The 23,608-nt window shown below is 34.5% G+C and overlaps 1 pseudogene; it reads left to right on the top strand.

Moving 5' to 3' along the window:
- Positions 1-909: 909 nt before the first annotated feature.
- LOC129499362 (kinesin-like protein KIF2A) overlaps positions 910-23,608 on the top strand; it is a 49,588-nt pseudogene continuing 26,889 nt past the window's right edge.

The following is a 23,608-nucleotide window of genomic DNA, read 5'->3' as shown; positions in this document are numbered from 1 at the left end:
TGATTTTTTTTTTACACAGACATTGGGTAAAAGCTTCATGACTGGGCGTAAAATCTTCATGGCTGGGACATGGGATAAAAGCTTCAAAGCTCCACAGTGATTTCAGGGATATGACTCCAAAACTATAGTCAATAAAAACATAAATAAATAAGTAGAATTATAACAAACTAACAAACTTTTGCACGATAAAAAAATTCAACAAAGTGTTAAAGCAATCTATGGAAGTTAGTGAACATAATTTTGATAACTACGAAAGATAAGTGAAAGAAAATAAACACAGAGATAAGAAGAAAAGGACCAGGCTGTCTGCTTCTCCCCCTTCGACAGACAACTGCAACTTCTGGTACAGTACCAGCTGCATCCCTGAGACACAATGGAGAAGGTAAAAGTAAATGAATTTGGCCATATTCAGTGCCTGGTCACCAGGGCTGGGTTTAACTCTGGCCAAGCGGAAATTTTTGCCATCAATGACACTTGATTGACCTCATGTACATGGTCTACATGTTCCAGTATGATTCCACCCACAGCAAATTCCATGGCATAGTCAAGGCTGATAACAGGAAACCTGTCATTAATGGAAAGCCCATCTCCATCCTCCAGAAGTGAGATCCTGCCAATATCAAATGAGTATGTGGTGGAATCCACTGAAATCTTCACCACTATGGAGAAGGCTGGAGCTTACTTGAAAGGTAGGGCCAAGGGAGTCATCATCTCTGCCCCTTTTGCTGATTCCCCCATGTTTGTGATGTATGTGAACCATGAAAAGTATGACAATACCTTCAAGATTGTCAGCAATGCCTACTGCACCACCAACTGCTTGGTCCTTCTGGCCAAGGTCATCCATGACAACTGAGCATCTTGGAGAGGCTCATGACGACAGTCCATGCCATCACTGCCACCTAGAAGACCATGGACAGCCCCTCTGGAAAGCTGTGGCATGATGGCCCAGGGACAGCCCAGAACATCATCCCTGCTTCTACTGGCACTGCCAAGACTGTAAGCAAGGTCATCTCTGAGCTGAATGAGAAGCTCACTGCCATGCCTTTAGTATTCTCCCTCTGCCCCCAAAGTGTCAGTCTTGGATCTGACCTACCACCCAGAGAAAGCTACCAAATATGATGACATCAAGAAAATGGTAAAGCAGGCATCTGAGGGCCCTCTCAAAGGCATCCTGGGCTGCCTTTGAGGACCATGTTGCATCATGTGACTACAAAAGTGACACCCACTCTCCCATCTTTGATGCTGGGGCTGCATTGCCCTCAATGACCTCTTTGTCAAGCTCATTAGGAAATAATGTCATTGTTATGACAATGAATTTGGCTGCAGCAACTGGGTGGTGAACCTTACAGTCCGCATGGCCAGGAGAAAGAAACCCCTGGACTACCAGCCACAGCGAGAGCAAAAAGAAGACAGAGACCCTTAGCTGCTGAAGAGTCCTTGCCCCAACTCATCATCCTTCAACACATTGAAGGGTATGGGGAGACCTCCCTTGTCATGTACCATCAATAAAGTACACTGTACCCAGCCAAAAAGACAAGAAAAGGAGCAGTACACAACACCACTATAAGTGAACACTAGTAGACACAATTAAAGAACTACAGGACGGAATCATATCTGGCATCTACTAAAGAGGCAGATTGCTTTTGAAGTTTGAACATTCCACTATGCCTGAACTACATATCTTTTACCTAAATAAGATTATCTACCAAAACAACAACAACAACAACAAAGTGGAGTTAAACCAAAAACTGCTATATCCCTCATCCAAATACAATTATTTATATATCAGAAATTGGCTAGAGAGCAGTGAAATATTGCATTAAAATTTGTTAAACACAAAAATTGAAAGCAACTGTATCTTATTCTATATAATTTAAAAAATTATAGGTACTTTTGATAAGTAACAAGATGGTGCTTTACAAAATAATAGTGCATGAAAAGAAAAATTTCAAGAGTTAAGAATTGTGGAAACAGGAAAAATAAATTTCATAGGTAAGAGAAAATAGAAACTTTTCTTAAAAGCCACAGACTCTGTGGGATGTGGATAGTAAAAAGTAGTAGAGTTGAGCTTCCCAACTTTGTTTTCTGAAGTCAAAAAGGACTTTGGAAAGTCAAAATGATTTCCAAGATCACATGAGCTTAGCAACTGTTGAGTTGAACCAAATTAATAGCCTTGAGGATTTTTCAGATGCTGTAATAAACAAAATAGCAGTGTATATGATCAAAAATAGATGATAAAGTATGAGAATCCTTTATCCTTACTTAGCTACATAATGCTACCCATTAATCCATTCATTAAACAGAATGCCAATTAATATGCTTATTATTAGATAACAATTTTTTCTGGAATTACGATTTGGAAAGGACTGCTGTGAAAAGTATGAATTACCACAGATAACAAACATTAGTTAATCTTTGCAATCAAACCATGTAGCCACGTACGATACCCATTTCTCTCTTGGACAAAAATGAGAACTCGAATATAGCCATAAGTTGTATTTAAAATTACCAGCTTATGATTTGACTCCTTAAGTGATGTTTAAGTGTTGTTGGTTTTTTTTATTCAATGCTTTATTTAAAGAAATAGCTTAAATTATAATTCCTTCTATTCAATGTGCTTGGATGAGAGGCATAGTTTAAAATGTCAGTTTCTGAAACTGAACTAAAGAGAAAAAAATAATCACAACAAAGCAACAACTGGGAACTTAATAGTTCTGTGGCAGCAGCTGCAGCTGTCTGAGAGACACACCATGGCTGTGCTGTCCATCACTGTCACCAACATGGATTTCATCTTACCCTGGCTAACATGGTGGTATTCAGTAGGGTGCTTCAGAAACCAAGATTGCTGACCCAGGCTGAGGAGTAGCTATGCTGTAGTGGATGGCCAATCTCTAGGAGCATCTGCTTACTTTTGGAAAGAGGCAAGGCTGATGCTACCTTTTGCCCTGGATTCAAGAGACTAAAGTTCTAAGTGAATCTGGGCTTTCTGAGATCAAATTTTTGGAAATGACAGAAGTTATTAACTATCTCTATGGGGATTCAGAGCAGTAGAAGATCTGTGACCCATTCCAGAAGTCCTCTGAAGAAGAGAGAAGCATTTGGAGTTTTGAAGGCAGGGAGTCTTTTGATCCCAGAAGTACTTCAATGTCTGGAAGTTGTTCCCAGGGCATGAGAGATTTGCTGCACAAAAGCATGTGGATGGTAGTCCACTCAGGGAAAGGAATTTGAATTTTCTTGGTAACTGAATAGCTTTACTTCTGCCTTATAAGAGGAGTTAAAAAATTAAATCACAGAATGGATTAAAATAAAATGAGGCATTTTTTTCTTTAAAAAGAGGGTTCCAGTATTTATTAAACAGAGGATGGGGCAGGTGAACATAGAGTAGTAAAATTTATGTATCCAGTAAAACTGGATGATGTGGGGTATAAAGGATTATGTATACAATGGTCTGTGACAATGTTACAGCAGGCTGAGCTTTAGCATGTTTACAGTCATGCTGTTGCTCATGCTTCATGCCATGCCTTTGCTCCTGCATCTTCCTTATCTAGCTGGGAAACCCTATTCATCAAACATCAACTTCACAGAGCCTCAAATTACCTTCTCAGGAAATGTCAGTTCCTCTGGTCTCTATACCTTTGGGGTACTTCATACACCAAAAAAAAAAAAAAAAGATTCCTAATATTGTCACTCAAATATAAGCAAAATGTGAAGAAATATGTGAAGAAATACAGTGAATTAATTACTCTTGCCCTAGCACATAGCTAATCATGGTATAATAAGGACTTAAGTATGTTCAGGGACACAATATGAATATCATGAATGAAAATAAATTGTGTAGAGAGAAAAGGACACGGTATATAACCCAAGAGAAGCTTTCTGGCATCTCTTTCATTAGTTATATTTGCTTAATCGATTATGGCATATAAACAAGGCTGTGTTTTTTTTTAAGATTTTATTTATTTATTCGAAGGGAGAGAGAGAGAGAGAGAGAGAGAGAGAGAGAGAGAGAGAGAGAAGCAGAGAGAGGCAGAGACACAGGCAGAGAAGCAGGCTCCATGCAGGGAGCCCAACCTGGGACTCGATTCCAGGTCTGCAGGATCAGGCCCTGGGCTGAAGGTGGTGCTAAACCACTGAGCCACCCAGGCTGCCCAACAAAGCTGTGTTTTAATGGAAGTTTATTTAAAAAAAATATGGGGCAAGCTATATTTGGTCCTTAGGCTATAGTTTGCTGACACCTGTTACAGAAGATAGAATTTTATTTTTATTTTTATTTTTATTTTATTTTATTTTATTTTATTTTATTTTATTTTATTTATTTTATGTTTTTAAACAGAAGATAGAATTTTAATTAAAAATTTGCAATATCTGCTTTAGTAAATCTATAATTTTTGCATAGGTTGTAATGATCTAAGTAAAATGTCATCAGTCATATGTGAATGTTGTAAAAATATTCTTTTACACAAGGGAAATATAAATGATTGGTTCTATAACAGCAGCCATAGAGAAAACTACCACAGTGGAAAGTTAGTTATTTGAAAAGATAAAAAAATTGAGAAAATCTATAAAAATGTGAAGGAGAAAGAAGAGAGAAAGGAAATGACAGTATTAAGAATTAAACTTGGTATATCACTATATGTGAAAGGATAAAATGAGAATACCACGTAACTTACAGCAGTAATTAAGTGAAAGAAAAAAATCTCTAAGGAAAACATAGATTAATGAAAACAAAAAAAATAAATGGAAAAGTTGAATAGTCTTAATAGTTTTATATCTAACAAAAGACTGAATTAGTAAATAAAAAAATTCTTACACAGATTTCCACCTATGGATGCTTTTGCTAGTGAAATGTTTATGGAAGAAAAAATGCCAGTTTTCACTAAGCATTCTTAGGACATAAAGGACAAACCCCTTCCCAGTGATTTTTTAAAATAAATATAAAAATATTTCCTTAACACTGTCCCTCAATAATGTCTTGGTTGAGCCCCTACTTTTCAGTACATGCTGGGATCCTTCATCACACCATTTTTGACAAATTCCATAAGATTTCAGTTACTCTCAATTACTAAAATGGTATAGTTTTCATACTTAGAACTCAGACTTTTCTATTAAAATTTCCAATCTTGAGCTTTATTCAGAGACTAGAGCACAGGTCATTTCCACTTATAATAAGTTGGTAAATAGGTGGTATGAACTGGGAGAGATGCCCCTTGCCCCCACTAAGATCTTGGGCTCTCTGCTCTTGGGCTCTGAAAGGGGATATAAGGAACAGAAGTCTCTTTTCATGGCTAGTCAGTCAGTGTTGAGGAAGAATTCCAGGACTCACATGGCTCTGCCTGCTTGCCTGGTAGCCTCTGGTGAAGTAACTGTTTCTACAAAGGTGGTGAATGGCCTTCCTTGGAATCATGTTCAATTTTACCTCCACCACTGAGAACAGTTCAGCTCTGCCAGTAGTTTCAGTCTTTTTCCTGGATTGATTATCCCGCTGATTTTGAAATGTCTCTGACTCCTGTTCCTTCACAACCTTTGTGTTTCTTCACATAAACAACAGAAACCACTAGACTTCTCTTCCACAACCTCTAAGATACATGAAGATACTTATTTATGCTCGTTTCCTGTCACAGATTATGTTCCCCAGAAAGCAGACACTGAGGAGGATACATGCATGCAGAAAATCTGCTGGAGAGTGTTTCAAAATCATCAACCATTTTGAGAGAACAGGTAGATACTGGTACTATGATTTTTATAATTATCTAATTATAAAACCTCTGATTGTTCATTTCTACTATGTCCCATTGTTTCCTCAAGTCTCACTTCCTTTTGCATAAAGCTGAGCACATCCATGATGGAGGAATCTTCAACATGTGGCCAATAGGGTCTACTCTGCAGGAGAAGAGGCACTTCTTAATAATATTTATAGACCAGAATATATTTAATATTAAAACCTAAGTCATTACAAGACAAGAATCTTATAGACCAATTTTCCTTAGAAATATAGTCTCAAAAAATCCTTGGCAAAATATTGGCAAGTAGAATATAGCAAAACATGGGATGAAAAATATATAATGACCATTGGAAGTGAATTCAAGAAATCAAAATTGTTTAATGATCAAAAATTCAATCAATGTAATTTTCCACATTAACAAAGTTAAAGAGAAAAAAACAATCGCTCATCACAAAGATTTGACAAAAATCATATGGTAAAATTCACACTTCATTCACAATAAAATTTTTCAGCAAAGTAGGAGTTGAAAAGAACCTCTGCAATCTAAAAAAGTACCTCTTTAAAAACAAACAAAAAACAGCTAACATTGTAGGTAATGGTAAAATACTGAATATTTCCCCTTTGTGATTGAGAAGGAGAGAGGACCTAATATTGTCACTTCTATTAAATAATGTTTTTAGGAGTATTAGCTAGTGCTGTAAGGTGAGGATAAAAAACATAGAGATTAGAATGGAAGAATTAAAACTGTGTTTATCACAGAAGATATTTTTGTGTTGAAAATCTTTAAGAAACAAACAAGAAAATCTTTAAGAAACTTATAAAATCACTACTAGATTTAGAGTAAAGGATATTGGTAAGAATGTAGGATAAAATCTAATAGTGATTCACCTAGTAAAAGCGAAATGTATTTTATAGAGTTGCAAGCATCCAAAAGCAAATGAACAGATGTGCATCTCTATCTTTCATCCAAATGGAGAGAGAAATACTTCAGTATTTCATTATTAACTCTGGTGTTTATCATGTTCTGGGGTTTTAGTTTTCAAGTTACACAACTCACTTTATTTTTTTAAATTTATTTATTCATGAGATACAGAGAGAGAGAGGCAGACACACAGGCAGAGTGAGAAGCAGAATCCAAGCAAGGAGCCCGATGTGGGACTCAATCCTGGGACCCCGGGATAACACCCTGAGCCGAAGGCAGACGCTCAACCACTGAGCCACCCAGGCATCCCAAGCAACTCACTTTCTATTCCTAGTTCACTGCAGGTTTTTATAATAAATAAATACTAAATATTATAGAATGCTTTTTCTAATTCTAGAGAAATGATGTGATGTCTTCCTTTTTTGGTTAATGTGTTGAATTAATCTTATTAACTTTCCAACCAAACTTGAATTTCTGGGAGGAAAAAAAAAAACCTAGACATGATACATTATCATTTGTATGTATTGCTGAATTTGGCTGAATGATTCTGTGTCTGTGATTTTCCATCTACATCCAGTACATCTCCAACACTGAAATCAGCATCTAATTTTCCTTTCTCATGCTGACCTTGTTGGGTTTTGGTGTCAAGTTTATGTTTATCTGAGAGTATCTCTACCCCAATTTTCTATTATTTAGAAAAGTTTCTATAAGTTTAGAATTATTTATTTGAATTATGTTAAATTTACCCTAAAATCCCTCTTTATGACTATTCAATTTCTTGAATATTGACTATATAATTCAATTGTCAACTGAAGACCTAATCACACTTTCATGGAACCCAATGAGCCTCAGGCAAGATTGAAAAAAATTCTACCCCTAGAAGCATATAGTGAAACTGCAAAAAAATGTTAAGATACAAAGAAAATCACTAAAACTATCTAGAAGGAAAAAAAAAAAAAACTCTTCGAATGACTATTGACTTCAATTTCTTTTTTCTTTCTCTCTTTCTTTCTTTCTCTCTTTTCTTTCCTCTTTCTTCATTTCTTTCTATTTTTATTAAGATTTTATTTATTTGATATAAATAGAGAGAGCACAAGCAGGAAGCGCAGCAAGGAAAGGGGCAAGCTGACTCCCTGCTGAGCAGGGAGCAGGATATGGGGCTAGATTCCAGCACACTAAGATCATGACCTGAGTCAAAGGCAACTGAGCCACCCAGGTGCCCCTCAATTTCTTTAATAGTCATAATATTATTAATGTTTTCTATTTTTATAGTCATTTCTACAAGCAATATTTGTTCTAAATTTAAGCTGTGATATATATATTTTCATAATACATAACTGGGGGAGGCACTTGACAGGATGAGCACTGGGTGTTATTCTGTATGTTGGTAAATTGAACACCAATAAAAAAATAAATTTATTAAAAGAAAAAAAAGAATGATATTCAAAATATTTTAAGATGATAAAACAACATAAAGGTAAAAACAACATAAAGATATTTATAAATAAATGACACTGAAATATTCAGTTTTAGTAATGTAAATAATAATTTAGCACCATAACTTACTAATATATATATTAGTAGTTATATATATATATATATATTTGTGATTATATTTATATATATATAACTAATAATTCAGTCATACAAGTTATTAGTGTAAATTATTGATCAAATCATTCTAATATAATCCAATTCTTTTGTTGATTTTTGGAAATATAGTGTCATCTTTTGTTTAATATAGCTGTTACTAATTCATGAGACTCATTAAACTGATATTCATACCATCATTTGTAGCCTCCACAGTAACAGCTTTTCCTAATATCATTAGTGAAGAAACAGCAATTCCATTTAATAACAGTCATTTAATAATAACAAATCTCTTATAATAGAGCTGTAAGAGAGATACTCAATATCTTATTTCTCTAAGTTACTATATTTGTTTCCTCCGGCAGCTCTACAAAGTGTCACCAACTAAATAGCTCAAACAACAGAAATTCATTGTTTCATGCCTCTGGAGACTAGAAGTCCAATATCATGGAGTGAGAAGGAGTAAGCTCCCTCTGAAAATTGTAGGAGAATCTTCCCTTGCCTCTTCCTAGTTTCTGGTGATTTGCTGGCAAACTTTGCAATTTCTTGGTTTGCAGTTGCATTAGCTCTATTCTCTGCCTTTGCTTTGGTAATTTCCTGTGTCTCTGTATCTTCACATGGTCATTTTATCAGGGCACCTGTCACATTGGTGTCCACTCTATTACGCTGTGACCACATCTTTCCTAATGAAGTTTGCAACAACCATATATATATATATATATTTCTGAGCAACATAATTCAACCTGTAAGAGTCACCAGTTTATTGTTTTGGATTGTGTGGTAAAATTTGTTTATACCTAATTCCTCAGCTAGTTGAGATACACCATGTTATAATTTAGGTATGGCTCCACTGACCCCGGGCTTTACCTTCCATTCTGACAGTTGAATTGTCACTCCTTTTGGGGGTATTTTTGTCTTTTTTCCTTCTGGATACTTTCAGAGGTTTCTTTTTTTGTATCTAATCTTTTTGCAGTTTCACTACATGCTTCCAGAGGTAGAATTTTTTTCATCCTTGCCTGGAATTCACTGGTTTTCATGAATATATAACTAGGTGTCTTCACAGATTCTGTTTTGTCCTTTTACTTTTCCAGAATTCCTGTTAGGCATATGTCAGATGTTTAATCTCCTTTCTCCATAGTCCTTAGTTCACAAAACTCCTGCTTCCTTGCCCCTCTGTGCTGCAGTCTACATAATTTATTTTGACCAATTCTCCAGTTCTTTCGCTCTTCAAAATTTTCTGATCTTTATATCTTTAAATAAAGGTTTTAAAATTTAAATTTAGTTCATAATTTTATACTTGTTTTTTTAAGATTTTATTTATTCATTCATTCATTCATTCATTCATTCATTCATGAGAGACAGAGAGAGCGGCAGAGACACAGGCAGAGGGAGAAGAAAGCTCCATGCAGGGAGCCTGATGTGGGATTTGATCCTGGGTCTCCAGGATCACACCTGAGGTGAAGGCAGCGCTGAACCGCTGAGCCACCCGAGCTGCCCCATAATTTTATACATGTGATTATATTTTCATTTCTAGAAGTTGTATTAATTTAGTTTCTCTTTAAGTTCTGATGATTTCCAGTGTTTCCAATTTCCTGTTAATGTATTATATTGTATTGTATTGTATTTCTTTAAATATAGTGACCATGTTTATATTATGGTTATTTGATTATTTCTAAAATATTTAAAAAATTTGGCTGGTTGATTAGTCATATCTATTGTTTGGTGCTAACCATAATGCTTTGTTAAATATGCTTATTGAACTTTTTGCTTTCTTCATAACAATAGTTATGAAAATTCACCTAGGTACACAATAGGAAATTCATTTAGCATAGACATGCATACCTTCAGTGTAGAATGACAGGATTACTCATCTAGAAAACTTTATTACATTTATGACTAAGGTTTTTAAATACCCAGGAAATAGCAACATGGGTGGCAAGTTCTTATGAGGAGTGAGTAGGGGTTATAATTTCATAGCATTTTTTCTCTGATTTTCTTAGCACCTAGACAACGTTCCCTGCAGTCATTTGGCTCTATGGCATATTTGCTGTCAGATGGCCCTTGACCAGAGTGCACTCCTTTGTACTTCCTATTTAAGCACCTTTGGTTTGTCTTTTTTTTACTGAGCACTCAAGTTAGTGATTTCTAGGTTCTGAAAATATTCTCAGGTTAAAAAAGTTTAATACTCTCCTTACTTCCTAGACTCCTGCTTTACATTAGATATTTGTACAATTATTTCTTCTTCTTTTAGCTATAATTTGATGTTGTAAGAAGCTGTTAAAATATATGTAATCCAGTATTTTAGTTGTTTTCAGAAAAAGGATTAGTCAAAATACTATTTCAGTCTTATTACTGAACATATGATTCTTGTTTATTTTTTTATCAGATAACTAATAAAAAATCTGAAGCAAAGAAGTAAATGCATATGTACCAAGCCATAAACAGTCACCTACATGAGCCCTATTTAATAATTTTCTTTTATGTAGTCATACAAGACGCCTAACATAAGAAGGCAGTAGCTAGATTATACATTTTAATTATTTATATAATTTTGTAATAAATAATTTACATTAAACATACTGAAAAATGTTTTAAGGAGGATCAGTAAAATTTATATAGAAAGTTGGCAACAAAGCTAAAATAAAAAAAATATTCTGGCCTTTTATTTAGATATTTCTTCTAACCATAAATTGTAAAGAATATTTAGCTACATTAATCATTCATTAAATTATGAAAAGCATTAATATTTCTTGAGAATGAAAGATGTTTATTTTAATTTTTTTAATTTATTTATTTATTTATGAGAGACACACACACAGAGAGTAGAGACATAGAGGGAGAAGCAGGCCAATGTGGGACTCAGTCCCCAGATCTGGGATCACACGCTGAGCCAAAGGCAGGTGCTCAACCATTGAGCCACCCAGGAATTCCAAAAGATGTATACTTTAAATGGGAAAGAACTGACATGTGGAAGACAGAAACTTCATGAAAGTAGTTATCCCCTTGAAATATTTTTGGCATCATAGATATTAACCATTCATTATAGAAATAGTGTTGTGAAAAGTTTCTGTGAATGCATTCCACCAATCATAGACCTATTCCAAATGCATTGTTTAGACATCCATTAAGCATATCTTTCCCTCTTCAACGTTTCCTCCACTGTGTTATTCTTTTTGCTGTTATTATTTTCTTTTATTTAAAATATTTTATTGGGGCGCCTCAGTGGCTCAGTGGTTGAGCGTCTGCCTTCAGCTCAGGGCGTTATTCTGGGGTCCCGGGATTGAGTCCCACGTCTGGTTCTCTGCATGGAGCCTGCTTCTCCCTCTGCCTGTGTCTCTGCTTCTCTTTCGCTATATCTGTCATGAATAAATAAACAAAATCTTTAAAAAATAAATAAATAAATAGAAGATTTTATCTATTTATTTAGAGAGAGCATATGAGTGGGGGAAGGGCAGAGAGAGAGAGAAACTCAAGCAGACTCCATGCTGAGTGTAGTGCCTGATACAGGGCTTGATCTAGTGACCCTGGGATCATGACCTGAGCTGAAACCAAGAGTCAGATGCTCAACTGTCTCAGCCTTCCAGGAGGTCTGTTGTTCCTATTTTCTTTCATAAACTTAATCAACACCCAATCATAAGTATTATTGCTTTACTTTTATTATATCCCAGAAATTTAGTAAGCATTTCATTGCATTATTTCATTTAAAAGCTAAAGGAGATATGAGAGTTAATCTTTTATTAACACATTTTAAGGTGAGGGAAATGAGTTAAAGAACCAGTCTAATGTCACACAGTTAATGAACTGAAGATATTAACTGAGTCTTGTCTGATCTCAAAGACTGATGCTTTGCTGCCTCCATAGTAATAGATGTGTGGTACCTTTAAAGAGAATTAAAAAGTAAAAAAATGAGTTTAACAGCATCACACCAATAAGTTCTCCCTCCTACACACATACATATTCACAAAAATCTCTTTTTCACAACTGTCATCCAACTGAAGCCACCAACCAGTGATCAGTGATTCCGTTTTAAGTTGCGTCACCTTCAGAGAAATAGTGCAGAAGCCAGAAAGTAATTTAAAAGGAATTTCAGTCTTTACTCACACATGCCAAAAACATTGTTGGAACTCTTAAGTCATAGTCCTGCTAAATACTTCAAATATTCTCTTTTCTCATCTTCCCAAATTCTCTTAGATACTTCTCAGATTTTCTCCCTTCCCCTCCTTTATTATACAGATTAGCAAAATTTCACGTGACTTTTCCTTGTGGACCTCCTTCTACATCTATGGTCTTTACTTTCTCTTTTGTTTTCAAATTCTGAACTGGAATATTTGCATTAGGCTGTGAAGGAGAGTCTACCTTCTGGGAAATGAAAGAGGTTAGATATACATGTATGTGTGTGTGTGTGTGTGTGTGTGTGTGTGTGTCTGCTATAAAACATAATTTGGGTGTGGTAATGCCTAAAATAGAAAAAAAATCTAAAAAAAAAAAAGAAAAAATCTAGAGTAAGGGCTGAAGAAAAAAATGAGCTTGAAGTTGCTGTTACAACTTCAAGTGAAGTTATTTTACAGAAAAGCCTTATGAATAAATGAAGTGACTGAATCTAAACTACAATTTCTTCTCTGCAGAAAGGTGACCATGGCAATGGAAGATATGTTCTTTAAGGCATTTCTTCTGCTAAAACCCTAAGTGTTCTTCCCTCTCTATTTTAACTGCGTAAGCAATTCCATAATATGTACAATTAATTCATAGATATTACAAATGAATAATTTATTTTATAATGCAGCTACTTCAGAAAATATTTAACAGCATTTAGTATAAAGTTAGACATTTACTCACCAAATCCCGACAGTATATCTCCTAGGTTCTTAACTAAAAAAGAAAAAAAGGAAAACCGCAGGCACACACGAACAGATTTGAAAATGTTTATAGTACCTTTATATGAATAATGGCCCCAATACAAAAACAACCTAAATGTTCAACAAAAGATAAATGAATAAATCTTAATACTTCACACATTAGAACTCTACTCAGTCCTTAAAAGGAATAAGCTACTGACACATACAGTGATATGCTTGAATCTCAAAAGTATTATGCTAAGTGAAAGAAGTCATTTAGTCACAGAAAATAAATAACTATATGATTCCATTTAATGACATTCTGAAGATTCAAAATTATAGAGACATAAATTAGATGTGTGTCTCCCAGGGTCTAGGGTTAGGTAGGAGATTAGCAACACAGGGGCTGAAAGGAGTTCTTTGGAGTCATGGGACTATTATATATTTTGATAGTAGTGGTAGTGACATAGATTTGTAAAAAAATAAAAATGAATATTTTAATTTGTCACATATATAAATGTGTGTATTAATGTATATCTTCAAGCTATTTAAAATATTTTTGATATTATCTCTAGATACACTTTTAACTCACATAGAATAATTATCAACAACTCCAAAGTTTTCCAAATTCTATAGTATTCCTTGAATTAAGTTTAGGAAGCTTCCTAAACTTCCTAGTTTTCTGGTCCCTTGTGTTTTATTTAACATATTGTTACCTCAGCACCCTAAAGCTATGAAATTCTTTTCTTACATAAATGTTTAAAATGGAGAGCCCCAATCCACTTTGTGGTGCCTGAGTGGAAGAGTGCTTTCACAACACAGGAATACTTGGGCTTGCCTCTAATGAGCAAAATTGTACCACTGGACTAGGATTTGAAGAAAATGAAAGCCCCTGTCTTCTTGGTCATATTCCCTTAACAGTGGAACAACTGGAAGTAGTTTCAGTAACTACAACCTGGGACATGGGAGGATTGAGTGTAAAGTGAACAAAGTTATGACTCAAATGTCACAGATTTGCTGCTCTTATCCAGATTTCATAGATTTTCTTGAATAAATTGTTTCTCAAATTACTTATGCAATAGGACAATTTCCAGATAGTTTATATAGGTATTATTATTGTTTAAAATAATTTTCACATGCAAAAAAAAAAAAACAAAAACAAAAACAAAAAAACATTATTTGCTGGGGAAAGGGTTTACTGAGCTCCTCACATTGCCATTCTACACGTCCAGGGCAATTTTTATTGATCTTCAGAGACTTCAAAGTTTCATAATTAGTCATGTTCATATACTGCTATGGAATAGTTGTGAGAATGATTCTAACTAATTGGCACACATATAAGCTAAAAAGTACTTCTCAACTCTGGTGGCACATGACTCCTATTTAAAATACACACATCGGTGGAGCTATTAAAACAACCTGGGGAACACAACTACCCCCAAGATATTCTAATTCAACTGTTCTGGATAGCATAAGCAATTTAAAAATAATTCCTGCATTGACCCTAAACTGGAGTGTTTTGAGAACCACAGAATTAGACATTTTAGAGGCAGTCATGGATCAGATTCATACTTGAAACTATGTAACTTTTATGCTTTCTTCCAACACTTTAAATTGAGATACAAACTTTCTGAGGAAATCTCTGTAGTAAGCAGTTATCCCTTTTTCTTTACACCATTATAAATAAATAAATAATGAAAAGAACCTAGAGAAAAAAGTTTTAATTGCTTTGGTTTGATAAAGGCATGACTCACTCAAAATAAATATTTTCTTCCTCAGCCTTCTGATATATATAGTCATCTATGCAAACATGATATTATTTATAAACCTATTCAGAGATGACATTTATTATAGCAAGTGACATGTGTTGGTGGAACTTAGTAAATTTCATGCCTGCACAATATGGCAACCAGATATCTTTTGGTTACATTATGACAAGCATGTCTAAAAGAGATCTGGAAGCCTATAAAAGGCTTACGGTGAAAAATACAGGAAAGCCATGCTATGATCCAGGTAGAATTACTTCTGGACTTTCTGTAGGAACTTCCATTATCACCTAAAGTGGATCTAAGAAACTTGCAAAGGTTATGGTCTTAATGTATCCAAAATAAAAAGAAAATTAAAAGCAATATTTTTAGAAACCTTGCTTTAATGATTACACTATTCTTCCCAGGAGGATGGGCATCTCATTTTACAATTGCAGCAATTGTTAGTTTCTCCTATGTGATTTTACCTAATTATATAAGTAGACTATGTTTTATATGAGATTATTATCGTTAGTGTGACAAATTTTTTTTTCTAGGTTTCAGTTTGTAAAGAATTTACTAGTAAAATCTGTTTTTTTAAATTCGTTGCACTGTTAGGGATTTACCCCGAAGATTCAGATGCAATGAAACGCCGGGGCACCTGCACCCCGATGTTTCTAGCAGCCATGTCCACAATAGCCAAACTGTGGAAGGAGCCTCGGTGTCCATCGAAAGATGAATGGATAAAGAAGATGTGGTTTATGTATACAATGGAATATTACTCAGCCATTAGAAACAACAAATACCCACCATTTGCTTCAACGTGGATGGAACTGGAGGGTATTATGCTGAGTGAAGTAAGTCAATCGGAGAAGGACAAACAGTGTATGTTCTCACTCATTTGGGGAATATGAATAATAGTGAAGGGGAATATAAGGGAAGGGAGAAGAAATGTGTGGGAGATATCAGAAAGGGACACAGGACATAAAGACTTCTAACTCTGGGAAATGAACTAGGGGTGGTGGAAGGGGAGGAGGGCGGGGGGTGGGGGTGAATGGGTGGCGGGCACGGAGGGGGACACTTGACGGGATGAGCACTGGGTGTTATTCTGTATGTTGGTAAATTGAACACCAATAAAAATTAATTTATAAAAAAAAAAAAGAAAAAAAAATAAAAACAAATCAATTATGTAAAAATAAATAAATAAATAAATAAATAAATTCGTTGATCCTTTAAAAAGTGTTAATCAACACTGTGACAAGACTGTACAATACTATTTTCTTGTAACATTTGGATAATTACCAGAAATGATTTAAAGTTTAACAAGAAACCAACATGTTGTGATCTACATTGTAAGAAATCATTGAAAGTTAATGTTAATTTTTTTAAAAAATTTTTTAAATAGATAGTCACAGAGAGATAGAGAGAGAGAGGCAGAGACATAGGCAGAGGGAGAAGCAGGTTCCATGCACCGGGAGCCTGACGTGGGATTCGATCCCGGGTCTCCAGGATCGCGCCCTGGGCCAAAGGCAGGCGCCAAACCGCTGCGCCACTCAGGGATCCCGAAAGTTAATGTTAAAGGCAAAATATTATTCATCATTCTTGCCACTACCATTTTGAAAAGGAGGGTAAGTTATTTAATGTGCTTATATATTGAGGACATATTTTCACTCAGTCTTTTTTCATGTCTCCTAACCATCCCAAGCATGTTGGTAAAATAACTAATGTATAATAACTTAAATGATATAAAATGTGAAATAAAATAAAAATTTGAATTCTAAAGACAATGGTTTTAAAACCAAAATAATAACAGAAACAGCAGTAAACAAACCCACTCAAATTTAACAACTCACAAATTTCAAAACATTAAATTTGTAAAGTCTTGAGCCAAACATGACTTTAAGAGGTTGTCTTCATTCCTTATATGCACATTGTTAAAACATTATTATGTCTTGGTTTCTTGCTTTTTTTTCACCTTCACATCCCAAAATACTAACAAGTTCTTTTGACTCATTCTCAAAAATCTCTTATAATCTTCTTCCCATCTTCTTCCAACTGCTTCATTCTTTTAAAAAAATATATATTTATTTATTCATGAGAAAGAGAGAGAGAGAGAGAGAGAGAGAGAGAGAGAGAGAGAGAGGCAGAGACACAGGCAGAGGGAGAGAGAAGCAGGCTCCATGAAGGGAGCCTGACTTGGGACTCAATTCCGGGACACCAGAATCATGCCCTGGGCAGAAGGCAGGTGCTAAACCACTGAGTCTCCCAGGGATCCCCCAACTGCTTCATTCTTGGTATAGCAGAGTTAACTAATGGAAAACAAGGATTCATATATTTGATCGCCCCTTTCATAAGTTGTTGAATCAATCTTTGACGAAGAAGTAAAGACAATTCAATGGAGATATTTTTTCCCAATAGATAATGCTAGAACAACCATATATTCACATGCAAAAAATAAATAAATAAATCTTGGTGAAGATCTTATACCCTTCACAAAAATTAACTCAAAATGGATCATGTGTCTAAATGTAAAATGCAAAACTATAACACTGGTAGAAGATTACATAGGAGAAAGTCTAGCTGACTTTGAGTTTGATGATGATTTTTTAAGATAGAACAGTAAAAACATAATCCATGAAAGAGAAAATTTATAGACTGGACTCCATTAAGATTAAAATTTTTGTTCTGCAAAAGACACAGAAATGAGAGAATGAAAACAATCCACTGACTGGGAGAAAATCTTTGCAAACACATATCTGCAATAGTCTAGTATCCAAAATATGCTAAAAACTCTTGAGTAAATACTTACTTGTAAGAATAAGAATAAGAAATTAAACAATTCAGTTAAAAAGTGAACACAATATTTGAACAGAAAATATATTCATCTCACAAAAAATACAGATGGCATATGTTTATGAAAAGATGATCAATATCATAATATGTCATCAGAGGACTACAAATTAAAACAATAATATACCATTACATGTTTATTAAAGAGGCCAAAATCCAAAACACTGACAACACCAAATGCTGACAAAGATGTGGAGCAATAGCAATTTTCATCTATTGGTGAGGATGCAAAATGGTACAGACCCTATGGAAGGCATTTTGACAGTTTCTTACGAAATTAAACTACTCTTAACTTTAAAAATCTAGCAATTTCACTTCTTGCTATCTAGTTAAATGAGTTGAGAACTTCTGTTAATGCATAAACTTGCACAAGAATATTTATAGCAGATTTATTTTTAATTGCCAAAACTTATAGGTAACCAAGATGTTCCTCAATGAGTAAATGGACAATCAAGACAATGAAATATTATTCAGAAGTACAAAAAGAAATGAATTATCATTCCACAAAAAAACATGGAGGAAACTTAAATGCATATTGCTTAAGTGAAAGAAGACAATATGAAAAGGTTACATAACGTATGATCCTAACTATATGGCATTCTGGAAAAGGCAAAACTATGGAGACAGTAAAATGATTAGTGATTGCTAGGGGCTCTGGGCAGGAGGAAGGGATATTTAGGCATATGAAACTATTTTGTATGACACTGTAATGGCGGATACATGCCATTATACATTTATCAAAACATATAGAGTATACAACACAGAGAGTGAACCTTAATGTAAACTCTGGAACTTGTTAATAATAATGTAATGATTTTTGCTCATCAATTACAACAAATTGAGCACACTAATTCAAGATGTTAATAATAAGGCAAACTGTGTGGGTGGCAGGGGGAGTTGCGAAAAATTCTACTTCCCACTAAACTTTTCTGTAAATCCCAAGGTGTTCTAAAGTCTATTAATTGTTTTGAAAAAGTTCCTAGTGGCTTTTAACTGCTTTTTTTTAATGCTTTAAAACAAAATTTGAGCTATTCACTTTTCTTGAAGTTCCTACATGCTGTGCTTCTTATCTCTCTTTCTTCATCTTCTACCACATTTTACCTGTCCCAAATATCCTCCATTGTGTTAATCAAATAAAATAGAGCTTTCTATTTCAGGATTTCTACAATTGCTATCCCCTTGGAGATGTTTTTACTGTAAATCTTCAAGCCTTCCCTTCATTTATATGCCTTCAAAGAAGACTTTAACTACCAATTCATCTGAAGTTCTTTTTTCATAGGACTTATCAGTAGGTGGTATTTTCTTACATATGTTTCTCATGTTTCACCTGCATTAGAATGAAATTTTATAAAACCAAGTACCTCATCTGTCCTGTCTATATCTATCACTTCACAACTGTTTCACAGTCTAGAATAATGGCCATTATATGATATTCACAAAATTAACATTTGAATAAATTAATAATTACAACTTTATAGGTGAGAAAAATAAGAAAGTTTGACAACTTGTTAATGTCTATTCAGCTGGAATGTCATAGGAAGGCAATCTTTAGTTTCCTGCTATCTCTTTGAGCAATGGATATTCCTCTTTAATAGACTTTGAGGCAGTGCACCATAGGATATTCATACCATTGTTGAGATAATTTTAGGGATAGAGAGGTTTTAATAAAGACTGTCATGAAGTTTTTGTCAATTAGGGTATAAAAAATGCTTAATTAAGTCACAGTGAAGATGCTATTCTGTAATATATATTAGGTTAAAATATATGATTTTTTTTCTTAAATACACTGTATGTTGATTTTCATTTACATACTTTACAAATTAAAATAGAATCTCATGATTATGGTCTACAAATACTAAGATCTCCACATTTATTGGTCTGGGTAATGACAAGCTCATCCCTATAGCCTCCTAGGTCACCTCTAGTCTCTGATGTCATTAGTTAAAATGTGTTTTAACAAGAGAAATTAAAATGCCTAGAATTTTTTGACCTGAGGATTGAATGGTTCTACTTATTAATCAACAGATATTTGAGACCTCTTGTGGATAAATTTATTACACTCTGGGCTAAACAACAGAATGAGCGATTTATTTCTTTCTAAGATTTATGCACATTTAGGGCCATTTATATGTTAGAGTGAGATAACTAATTCGAGGAAAGGCATAAAATATATAGTAAAATTGTTAGATTCATCCTTAATTTGATGGGTTTCAAAACTTTTTGTATCATTTTTCCTACTAAAAGGTCTAAATTAAATTTGGGAGGGTATTTCATTAACTTTAAATCAGTATTTTCAAGAAAAATTGGACTATGCATAAATATAAAATATCAGTTTAATTGATATAACCACTTATACCAAGATAATACATATGGGTTAATTATCATCTGTTACCTATATTATAATATAGTTCTGTTACCCCAAATAATTTAAGTTGATTTTATTGAGATAATAAACATTTATTGATGAAATGAAGGGCCTATCATACATAGTGGTATAAAATTTTAGAATCTTCAAAACTTGTTACTGCTCTAAATCTTCACAATGACATTTGAGTGTCATTGTCATTTCATTAACATTGCACATCATTTTATACTTCAATTAGGTAACTGCAGATCTTAATGAGATTTTAGTAGTAACAAAATGCACTATCATAAAATTTGTGAGCTCTTATGGTGAAATTAAGCTCCAATGCTTGTATGGAGTTGTAAACTTCTTCAGACAGCTCAAGGAAATGGGGACTTGTGCCCATGGCTGACTTAAGGCGACATTTATCTCATACAGTTTCATGCACTCTTTTTGAATTCTTTGCTCCTTTTGTACAATCAATTACCACATCAGTACTTGAGCCACAGGGCACTTGATGTCCAGGGATCTCCTTTCAGGTTTAGAGAAAATGGTAATCCCTAAATATCTAATCTATTTTCCTTATTTTGTGTAAAAAGACACTGAAACTCAGAGAGGCTCTAATCAATGCTATACAGCTAAGGTGTTTCAGAAACAGGCAGAAAAATGAGCTTTGTTGATTCATATTGCCTGTATATTTGTGTTGTGACTGTTTCAAATCAAAAGTAAGCAATCTGTAACAATATTGTGGAAATTCACTGGCCAAAGGTCAAACAATGAAAGTTTAAGATGTTAAGTCCAATACCATCTTATAAAGGGAGGGAAGGAAATATTCATGAGATGAATATAGCAGTGATTATATGACACAAGGAAAGAAATTAGATGATGTGTGTATGTTGGGAGTGGAGGGAGGTCCCATGCTTTGTCAAGCTTACCAATACCTCCATGTTACTCCATCAATATTAAATATGCATTAAAAATATCATATTACTTGACTCCTCAATAACAATTGATGAAACTGATCACTCCTACCCTTAGTTTTCAGGATTTCACACATATCTGATTTTTTCCTCTTACCTAAGTGGTTATTTCTACTTAATCTCCTTTGGTCTTTCCCCAATCCCCTCATTTCTGGATATTGGAGTGCCCAGGGCCCAATCCTTCCTTGGATTTCTTGTTCTCTTGGTGCTCACATTTAGTATGGAACTCCTAATTGTATCTGCCACCTAAATCTGTTCCACCCATTCATTTCAGTCAGATGAAATACTGTCTCTCTAGATGTTTTGACTAAAATTTTTGACATGATATTCAAATTTTCTCTTTGTTTTATAAATTACATCCAATCTATTAGCAAAAATATATGCAGACGCTAAGCACCTCATCACTGTGTCTAAAGCTCTCAGGTTGATACAAGCTACAAATAACTCTTCCCTGCATTCTACCTCATTTCCCTGTATCCCCAGTTACTTTCCCACAGGCTATTTTAAACAATACATCCTAGTTATTATATCATTCCTTTGCTTAATGCCATCCAATCATTTACTTATTTCTTCAACAAATATTTATTCATGCTACATTCAGTCATTGATTTAGTCATCAAATATTTTCATGTGGTGGATACTCTTTAGATACTTGGCATCTATCACTAAGCAAACAAAAGTGATGCCTGCCATCATAAGCTTATATTTAAGTAAGGAAACACACAATAAATGAGAAATGTGACTTAGAATAGAAATTAAAATTTTAATTTTATGAAGAATGGTAAAAGTAGATCAGAGTAAGGGGGATCCAGAATGCCAGATCGTTCATAGTGGAGAGAGGCCCAACCAGGCTGTAGTATTACTGTAGGTGGTTAGAGTAAGTCTCATAGAGAAGGTGAGATTTGAGCACAGATTTGAGAGAGATTAGAAACTTCAGCATATATCTGGAGGAATAGTGTTCTGGGCAGAGGGAACAATAGGCTCAAAGGTCAAAAGGTAGGAACCTGATCAATGTGCCTGCCCTAATCATTTTGCTCCTGTAAAACTACTCCCTGACACCTGAGTTGTATTCCCATGCTCTTGCACAAGGGTCTTCATTCCTGCTGCTCCTTCTTCTTTGAAAGTGCTTTTCAGGGTATTTGCAAGGCTTAAGTATGAAACTCTTCCATATTTTTGCTCAAATTCACCATCAGAGAGATCTTCCCCTGACCACATTATTTAAAATTGCAACTTCTCTTACCAGGCACTATCCAATTCCCTTCTCTGCTTTAATTTTAACTATTCTCCTCAGTTTAATAAGTTATACCATATAATTTATTTGTCTTACCTTTTGTCTATCTCTCAGTCCAAAGGGTAATCTCCACAACTGCAGATATTTTGTCTATTTTATTTATCATGCTATCCCCAGCACCTAGAAGAGCATCTGGCACTACCTCTTTGGGGTACTCTCTATTTTTTTTAACTTTTTAAAAATTTGCATTTATTTTCTATTTATTTTCTTTAAATTTTTAATTCCAGTATAGTTAACATATAGTGTTATATTAGTTTTAGGTGTACTATATAGCGATTCAACAATTTTATACATTACTCAATGCTCATCATGATAAGTGTACTTTTAATTCCCTTCACCTATTTTACTCATTCCCCCCCCCCCCCCATTTTTACTCATGTCTCCCTCTGGTAACCACCAGTTTGTTCTTTATATTTAGAAGTCTGTTTTTGGTTTGTCTCTTTTGTACTTTGTCAATTTGTTTTCTTTCTTAACTTCTATGTATGAGTGGAATCATATAGTATTTTTCTTTCTCTGACTGATTTATTTCACTTTGGGTTACTCTCCATTTTCATATCTAGTGAATGGAATTATTGAAGCATTGGATAAATAATCATTGAGTGAAAAAAAAGGCTGTTGGGGCACCTGAGTGGCTCATTTGGTTAAGCATCTGCCTTGGGCTGAGGTTATGATCCCATGGTTTGGGGACTGAGCCCTGTGGCAGGCTCCCTGCTCAGCAGGGAGTCTGCTTCTCCCTCTCCCTTTTTCCTTCCTCCCTGCTCCTACAAGCACTCTCTCTCTCTTTCAAATAAGAACATAAAACCTTTAAAGAAATGGATGATTATTTTAGAAGCCATAAATTCTCCACTAACATTACCCATCAAAATAAAACAAATAGATAAATACTATGGTTATATAGGACGCTAACATTAGAGGAAGCTAGGTTAAGGGTAGATCACAACTCATAAGGTTGGTTAAAGTCCTTGCATTTTAAAATATTTAAATGATAATATTATTATCAGCTGGATAGGTAAAATATGACTTCTTGGAAGGGGATCTTCAGATCATTAAAATGTATTGTAATGCTGATCAAAAATTTTTTTAAAGATGTTTAATACTTGGGGCATCTGAGTGGATTAGTTGGTTACGTATCTGCCTTCAGTTCAGGTTATGATCCTGGCATCCTGGGATTGAGCCCTGCCTCAGGCTCTCTGCTCAGTGGGGAGCCTACTTCTCCTTTTCCCTCTGCCCTCCCCCACTTGTGCTCTCTCTCTCTCAAGTAAATAAATAAAATCTTAAAAAAAAGATGTTTAATACTTTACAAAAGTGGCTGATAATTATAATCACACA

The sequence above is a fragment of the Nyctereutes procyonoides genome, unplaced genomic scaffold (genome assembly GCF_905146905.1).
Source record: "Nyctereutes procyonoides isolate TBG_1078 unplaced genomic scaffold, NYPRO_anot_genome, whole genome shotgun sequence".
Lineage (NCBI taxonomy): Eukaryota > Metazoa > Chordata > Mammalia > Carnivora > Canidae > Nyctereutes > Nyctereutes procyonoides.
This window is presented reverse-complemented; position numbering and strand designations above follow the sequence as displayed.